Source organism: Homarus americanus, unplaced genomic scaffold (assembly GCF_018991925.1).
Source record: "Homarus americanus isolate GMGI-L3 unplaced genomic scaffold, GMGI_Hamer_2.0 scaffold5589, whole genome shotgun sequence".
Taxonomy (NCBI): domain Eukaryota; kingdom Metazoa; phylum Arthropoda; class Malacostraca; order Decapoda; family Nephropidae; genus Homarus; species Homarus americanus.
The window spans coordinates 4,613,581-4,623,409 of NW_024736650.1; positions in this window are offsets into that span (position 1 = coordinate 4,613,581).

Sequence of the window (9,829 nt, forward strand, 5' to 3'; positions counted from 1 at the left end):
TAAAAACAAATTAAGGAGATAGTAGTGACTAGTAAACAGATAAAAAAGCAAATAGACAAACCAAAGCCTAATGTCACCTGGTCCCGACGAGATATTGCCAGAGTATTAAAGGAATGTAAGGAAGAGCTTATTACCCTTAGCAAATTGCTAACATGTCCTTAAAAACAGTAGTACCAGAATCCTTAGAGACAGCTAACTGATAATAACCGATTTTCAAGAAGGGGATAGATCACTAACCTCTCTAACTACCTCCAATCAGTCTAACATCAACAGTAGGCAAAATACATTAACAATCATTCCAAATTCTATTCGAAATCACCCGGAGAAGTACAGATTGATCAATGACTCCCAGTATTTCACAAGCTGACGTTCTGCCCAAACCAATCAATTAACATTCTTTTCATCAGTTTCGAATAGGTGGACGAGAGGCACAATTAGGCATATCCACCTTTAGCAAAGCCGACAGAGTCCCCACGCAAGACTAATTAGAAAGGTAGAAGCCATGGCATCAAAGTTGCAACATCCTTAAATGGATTAGGGCGTGGTTACAGGGCAGGAAACAGAAAGAGCATTAACGCACTAAGTCCCATTGAGCAACGCCAAGCTGAGTTCCCACGGCTCAGTACTTGGACCATTATTATTTATTATATACATAAACGACATAGATATCGGCAGAGACACAACATACAAATTTACTGACACACTAAAATAGGACGACATCAAACGGACTAACTAGGCAAAACAACAGAAAGATCTAAACAAACTTTAAAGCCCAGTCTGAAAACAGATGAAATTCAACGTTGACAAAATGTAAAGTACTCAGTATAAGAGATAAACAGGAAACCAGATACCAGCATGAACAACGATGCCATAGAGAAATCCGACAAGAGAGAGAGATTTAGGAGTAATGATAAGAGGAACTTAAGCCAAGCAAAACAATGTGTTTTGCTCATAACAAGCATAAAGTACTTCGGTTCATACAAAGGAGTGTTAGTTACAAGACTACCCAAAACTGTATCTGCTCAGAGACCACACCTGATTACAGTTAAGTTCAGTTCACTATAACACAGAATGGATATAGAATCCTTGGAAAGAAATCAGAGGAGAATGACAAGACTAATCCCGGGCATTAGGAACCTTGAGTATAGAGACAGGTTAAAGCACTTAACCTGCACCCTTGAGAGACGTAGAGCGAGGCGACCTGAAGAGGTGTATAATGAAGGCAGGCTAACACAAAGGACATACAAAGTACTCAAATTATCCAACCAGGAGCTAATCAAAACAATGGTTTTAAATTACACAAATTTAGATTTAGCCGAAATAGGTAAACACTGGTTTAAAACAGAGGGATAAATGGAACAAGTTAACAACATCATAAAACCTAACACGCTGAATAGCTCAAACATAGGCGATGACATGAGCAATAGGTTAAACGGACTGCCCGGTATTCTTGGCACCTACTGACTTTTGTGAGTCTTCCAAAGGGGACATTACAAAGGTACTCAAACTATCCAACCAGGAGCGAACTCGTAACAATGGTTTTAAATTAGACAAATTTAGATTTAGGTGGGAAATAGGTAAACACTGGTTTGGAAACAGAGTAGTGGATGAATGGAACAAGTTACCAAATATCATCATTAACTCGAATACGCTGAATAGCTTCAAACATAGGTTGGATGCTCATATGAGCAATAGGGGTTGGGTGTAAACGGGACTGCCCAGTATGGGCCAATAGGCCCACTGCAGTTTCCTCCATTCTTATGTTCTTATGTTCTAGTTTCTCCCTGCCCGGAAATCGAACCCGAGTTCACTCAAGGTGAGCAAGCTGCCCGTTACACCACGCTTGTATACATACAGGGGTCCAAGGTTCGATTCCTGACTAGTGAGGTATATTTTGTTTGTAATTGCAAGTTCGTGTGTATAAGGACTGTGTTACCTAGGTGGACTCAGTAAAATGCTACTTCGACCACATAATTGGCACGGGCAATCCCCGACAGAGGTTCATGTTGCTTAAAAATAAGACGAATGAACAGGCATTGTGTGAATATAACAAGCCTAAGATTGTTTTACTTGTCCTTGTATGTGGTCAAAGGTTCGATTCCTCACTAGTTAGTATTGTTTGTACATACATATATACAGAGTTACACTCTGGTAAAGAGGAATGCGCAGTATCGATCGCCAGTGACACAGCCAGCTGTGCATGACGCACCAAATTCTCCAATTACTCCATCTATTATTCACACAGTCTTAACAACGTGTTTCGCTACACATTACTTAACCTAGACTGCGAAAAACTTTAATAATAAAATTCCTCAAGGCTGTAATAAACAATGAATTTCATAAATATGAAGCAGCAGCGTCACCTTCATGTCATTCGACGTCACTAAACCCTGGTAGCCCGTGATGCAAACTTGACTTCCCTTCTTCCCCCCCTCCCCCCTCCCTCTTTCCTGTTTTCACCAACAAAGGGAAATGGTTATAGTGTAAATAATGATAAAAGATGATGTCGTCAACTTGTATTCTCCATTTTAAGTTCTTGGTCACTCACTGCGAGTGATAAACATCTTCGACATAATAAATACATTTACTTTTCTTGGCTAAGTCCCGGATAATAACAAGAGCCTACAGGCAGTGATGGTGTCCATGTTTTATATGTTACTTCAACCGAGGATCAGTCTAGTGAACTGTACCTCCTGAAGATGTGAATACAGTGATCAAGAACGGGGTTTGAAAACGGTAGAGAGAGAGAGAGATGGAATATTTATAGTGGTAGGAATGTAAAGTGAGGAAGTTTGGTAGCTTGGCCGGTTAGTTATTTACACATATATTAGGTATATTACGTTCTTAAGGGACAGTTTGTAAACACCGCTTTCAATACTGCTATTTATTATTCACTCAATGACACAGGCACATTAATAGAACATTATATCGAAGTTACTAGCACATACATGGCATGGACTCATTACTCGAACATTATATTTACGTTACTAGACACTGTCTCTCGGACACAAACATGAAATGAATACACTTCCAACGTAAGTAACTCACCCTATGGATAGCTCTGACAAAGACTCACGTGTGACCTGTGGGAGGCCCAGCAGGTGCTGCTGGCCTATGTCTCCTATGGAAGACCCTGCTAGCTGGAGACGCGGTGCTGGGGAGGGAAGTCTCCCTCCCCACCTCGACTAGTCACGAGCGTGACTCCGTCTTCAGTAGATAGTGTTGTGAAAGTTGTCTGAATATGAATTGGGAATGAATAACGCAACTAGAAAAGCGCGTGGACGGGACTGCAGGGCCTTTATATGGGGGAGAACCATCCGGCAAATGACCTCTGCCAATTAACACTAAACTGGTTAGATCTGGACAACTGTGTTTGCCCAGGTGCGTGATCATGCCCCAGTGTGTCTTGGCTAGGTGTGGTTTCAGGTCACCCTGCTAACTCAAGCAATTAGTGGACGAGGTCAGGTCCCTTGGGTCCTGACCCAGGGTGTGTCAACTTGGTAAGTGGGGGTACCATGTGGGCCCATACTTAATGTTGTAATTCTCTGGGCTGTAAGCTGTGGTCTGGTAAACAATCATATATATATATATATATATATATATATATATATATATATATATATATATATATATATATATATATATATATATATATATATATATATATATATATATTTATATATATCATAGATCCACAATGAAAAGGTGGATGTCATGGGTTGCGTTAGGCTTACCCACGCAACCAACTCCAAAGTTTGTTTTACCAGAGATAAGACGCCTGGCGAGGCATAACTGGGACATGTATTTTTCAATTAGTGTATGTTAGCCAGCCTTTAGGGGGGTGGGCAGTGAAACAGTGTTGTACTGTTCATCGCTTCACACCCAAAAACCTCATTTTGAGTAGTATCCCCTGAGCCATGGGTTAGTTAAGACGTCGTCTCCATCCTCTCCCTCCTGAAAGGGGGCAGGACACCACACCACACAGAGTTCTCCACCGCCACTCCGTCCTGTGAACCGTCGTCGACACGAGACTAAGTGTGTTAACCTAGGTTGTTATCCCCGTGGAAATATCACGTGTGGATGCCTGGTTGCGACAAAAGCAATCCAGGCTGGTCTATTGCACCTAAATGGTTAATTCAAGTCACGCTTACCAGTTCTCCTTGCCGCGACAACCGTCTACCGTGACTGTCAGTGACGCGAGACTATGTGTGGTAAACCAAGAGTACCTTTTGTTGTTATGGCCGTGGAAGGTCGACACGAGACTAAGCGTGTTAACCTAGGTTGTTATCCCCGTGGAAATATCACTTGTGGAAGCCTGGTTGCGACAAAAGCAATCCAGGCTGGTCTATTGCACCTAGATTGTTAATTCAAGTCACGCTTACAGAGTTCTCCTGCACGACACCATGTGTGGTAACCCAAGAGTATTTTTTGTTGCTGTGGCCCGTGGAAAGAAGTTCTTGTGCGGAAGCCTGGTTGCAACAAAAGCAATCCAGGCTGGCAGTAAATGTATCACTTGAAGAATTAAGGCTCTGTTAAGTTATATCCATAGTAGAGTAATCACATGTGTCCCCAAGTTAAAATTCTCTTTTAGAAGATTAATTTTATTACAGCGTGAACGTGAGTAAATCATATATCCATGCAAATTGTAAATCATTGTATGGAAGCTTGACAAATAAATGTAAGTGCAATTATCTGCCCGTATCTGTGATCCTATCTTATTATTACTAAAGGTAATGACTGATTGGTTATGACAAAGTATAACCAGTAACTTAGATAGATGTTGAAAATTAAATGAATTCATTAAATCATCATTTATCAAGTATAAATCATGGAATGTCGAGTGGTGGAGTGAACTTCTACGTAGATACGCCATAATCTCCTGAAGTAATCAGTGTGAAGGTATCAAACTCTACGGTAAGAAATAAGAAATACGACATATTATTGTCTTTATATAATATAATCCACTCATACTACCACCGATTCACCCCAAAACCATGACAGTGGATAAGATAAATCTTGATAAAATCACACGGGAAATGGGGAAACAATGGAGCCTCAGGGCCTGATGGAATCCCAGCCGAGATGTATAAAGCAGGAGGACCTTTGTTTACCAGCCATCTCCACTCTCTCCTGGAGAATATGTTGGAAAAGGAGGAAATCCTCCAAGCTCTTAAAGACGCCTCCATCGTCAATATTTATAAGAACAAGGGAGACCGGTCAGACTGTGGCAACTACCACGGAATCTCACTGCTATCACCCAAGTCCTCCTGATCAAAGTTCTTCCTAAGGCGGACAACTTCCTCCCAAAATCTCAGTGTGACTTTAGACCATCACGTGGCACCACTGACATGATCTTTGCTGCCTGCCTGATACAGGAAAAGTGCACAGAATAGCGTCATGACCTGTACATGGCCTTCATCAACCTAACCAAGGCTGCCCACCAAAATTCATCGCCATTGTGAGGCAACTCCACGATGGCATGAACGGTAGTGTCCTGCAAAATGGCACCCAGGCTGAGTTCTTCCTCATCCAAACGGGGGTAAAACAAGGATGTGTACTGACATCAACTCTCTTTTCCATTTTCTTGGCTGCCTTCCTTACTTATGCCAGTGCCAATTTAGACGGCGGGGTGGATATCGAGTACTGGATGAAGGGGGGGGGGTCTTTTCAACATAAGATGACTCCAGTTAGCATCAGAGGTGTCTACAGCTTCCATTACTGAACTTCAGTACGCATATGACCCCACCCTTGTCGCTCACACTGAACGCGACCTACAGGAGATCCTGAACCCCTACACAGATGCGTATGCATACTTCAGCCTTGAAGTGAATGTACTCAAGACTCAGATTGTCTTCCAGCCTGCCCTTGGTTCAGCCACATCTCCATCATCCAACCAGGTTAACGGTGTATTAGCCCGTCTAACAGACAGTAGTACTTATATAAATGTGGGTTATATACTTTCGGTTTATATAACTACATCACCCACAGTAATTTTTATGAGCAGTGAGCTATCATGCATTGATCATGTAATAGGATGTTTCCACTGCATTGTCACCTCTAGACGACAGTCAGCAATTAAGTATCCGTCTTCTTGCCAGTCTCCACTCATCTCTCACACCTGATGGACGTACAGACACAAATCTATTATTGATAAGCTCCGTCCATTATTAACGATCACAGCTTATAGTGTTACTTATGGTGATATCCTAGTTAATTGTGCATACAACTATTTTTATAAATATATGGAGAAAAGACCATTTGGGTTTGCAAGCTTAACCCATAAACATTTGTAAATATTACTGTGAAGTTACCTCTCATCGGTGAGTCTTAGGTAACCGGAAGCAGTTTCAACGGTACTACCCTCTCTACTGTTAACCACCTTCAGCATTAGAGCCGTCACCTGTCCACCACCGCAGATATTGATGAAGCGATTCAACATCGGATAAGATATGCATCTAAAGTCTTTGTCAGACTCTGTACCCGTGTCTTCAGATGTAGGGAGCTGATATCATCTACAAAGTTGCACGTATATCGAGCAGTGGTACTCCCCACCCTGCTGTATGGCAGCGAGGCATGGGTCACATATACAGTAGGAGGCACCTCAAGGCACTTGAAGACTTTCACCAACGTAGTCTACGTTCCATCCTCCGAGTTCGCTGGGAAGACAAGAGAACAAATGGCAGTATTCTCTATACTGCCAGACTGGGGTCACTAATCCTAAGGGGGAATACTTAAATCTAATCTTAATTTCTAAGGGTCGCTGCCACCAGACCCCCTCTGGACAGTATGTCACTCATTAGGTAGCGTGCAGAGTGGACTAGGCATTGGGTTAGGTTTTCCATTGACCAGATCGATAAGGGGAAAGAAGGGTGAAACCATAACATGTCTTAATTAATTTATTCCTTATAAAGCATACTGGTAAAAAACATCACATGAATTGGTCTTCCTCGGAAGAACAACGAAAATGTTGGTTACCCAGATGGGCACCAGACGTCTTACATTAATGGCGTGTCATCCACATACTTATTGCATAACAATCTGTGACCACCTTACCTCGGTCATTCCTTTTTACACTATCCCTTAACACATCAGACTGCTCCACCTGTATGGAATATAGCACCGTCGGTTATCATACATAGTAGTACCATCTCAACACACATGTTACACTCCACCCCTGCAGGTATGGGACTCCTTGTAACTTTTAGGTATACACAACAGGCACCTCGTTCGCACACCGCCCTCGGTGGGTAAAGACGAGGGCTTCACCAAGAGACATACCAGTACTATTTCTACGCCTGGTATTATAGGTCGCTCCAAGTGACGACCGCAGAGTTTCTCACGGTCTCCTTATTTGTTACTACTCATTTGGAGTGGTGTGCTGGAAATCCACAGGTTCACAGTGGATTGGCATAGCTGGGAGTAGTCACCACCTGTTGGGACGCTCATAGGGATAGTGGCTGCCGGGCAGCAAGGCACTCCGACAGCATGGAACCTGAGGTGACGGTAGAACGGAGGGTACTGAGAAATAATGCCTGACGGGCGGTTATCACACCCCCCTAACACATTACTATTACACTTATATATCAGGCAAAGCTTTAAACTGTAATAACTTCTATATAAGCCTTAATTATAGGGCGGGATATAGCCCGATAGGACACTGACCTGACTGTGACGGTAGAACGGAGGTTACTGAGGGCAGTGCCCCGCCGCTCACCACCGCGTAGGCCTACAGTTTCCAATCTTTAATTTTTACTTTTATTTCTTACGGTTCTCACCTGAACACTTTTCGGTATATTGTCACTCATGCAGTATAAACACACATTTTAATCCTAAATTACACACTAAGGTAAGGTCTTGGTTTGCTAGTTCGTGGGTAAATTCATGGGGTTATAATATCAACGCGGCACACCCGAGGCGGGTACATGACGCGCCTTAAAACAAAGGCTGAATGTTCATGGCGTGGGTGTATCAACTTCACTTAAAACTGTAATGAGGGATCCTCCTCTCACACATTGCACTATTTGAACACAGAGATAAGACTCTATGATCATTGTACCTGTCGTGGGTATATGTCACGTGAGGCTACGAGGTGTATTAAGTTCATACCGACGCATACAAGATTATTTCCTTTCAAGTATAGTTTCTGGGTCACTTCCAACACCTCACATAGTTCTGATACATTTATCCTTTTTCCAGATCATTGTTCTCATGTATTTTCAAATGATATCTGTGGAAGTTATGTTCGCTACACGTTCACAGACGTAAATAGTATGACCTTCAAACCCTGATCCACACTTAGTCCTACAGTACACTAGTCCGGCTCAACTGGACTTTAACATTCATCTTATGGATACCTGAGTTCTCCTCAATGCTATGAATACATACAATTAATATGATATAACTGTACCTGGGTACAATACAACACATGGTCTAGTAACATTGAGTAGGTGAGTTATCCTTTAACAGTGTTTCCCGTTTTCTGAGATTCTACAAGCGCGGTGGATTTGAATGTTATATAGCGTAATATGAATTAAATGGGGTTTTTAGGAATGACAATGATGTGCGCAGTACGTCTCAATGACAGCAACTATAGGAGCAATGAGGCTACCATTATCCATGAACAACTACGTTGGACTGGCCAGTGGCCATGTTACCCACATCACATGTACGATAGTAGACTGCCAAACCAGTTACTTTACAGTCACTTCACGAATAGTAAACATACCGCTGGCGGGCCATTGAAAAGTTTTAAGGAGAGTTTAAAAACAAACCTGAAAAAGTGCCAAATCGACCCTCTTACCTGGAAGGCGATTACTTCACACCGCAACGCTTGGAGGAGCACCACACGAGAAGGTGTCAATATTTTCGAGTTTGCCCGACTGCATACCGAGGCAGACAAGCACCACCCGCGCTAGATGTAGCCCTTCACACGTGCAACATCTGTGGACGACCCTGCTGGTCCCGTATCGTCCTCTGTAGTCACCTCAGAGCTCACCAACGAAGGTGACATCCTTCATAACTCATATAATTGTATCATAGCTGGATGATCACCATACTCGATTCAGAGTGACAGCAAAGTAGTAGTAGTAGTAGTAGTAGTAGTAGTAGTAGTAGTAGTAGTAGTAGTAGTAGTAGTAGTAGTAGTGTGTGTGCGTGTGTGTGTGTGTGTGTGTGTGTGTGTTGTTACACATAACACCCACTTCTAGAACTCACAGAGGATGTACAGGCAGCCCATAGGCCCATTAGATCAGAGGAGACTGAAATAACAGCTTCAGTTAACTTAGAGATTCAGTGTTAGACACGGACCCTTACCTTATTTCTGGTTAACAATCTCCTGACAGCTGACAGGTGTTTATTTTAATATCACTGTTCCCTCAAAACTGATTTAATCAAAACACAGCTCTAAAAAATACAACAAAAATATATATAACAACAAAATAAAGTAAACATGTGATCTCCTTCCATGTACATACAAAAATGCCACAAATCAATTCACTTAAAATAATGTTATCTCCACCACATATAATGCTCTCTCACTGTTAAAGTACTATTTCGGCCACAATGAACATAATGCGCATTTTGTTAACACCAAAATTATCCAGGATTGCCCAGATAACAACAGATAAATGTACACCACACAAGCTTGAACCTCCTATCACCTCAACACCTAGCCAGAGAGAGAAAATAAATCAAAATGCTCCAATATTTTTCTTGTTTCATCAACATATAATATCTAATTATTTTTATACTTCACAACCACTTCTTATAGTCTCTCATAACTGTACAAAAAATATAGATACATTCTGTAAAATTTACATAATGAAACAAA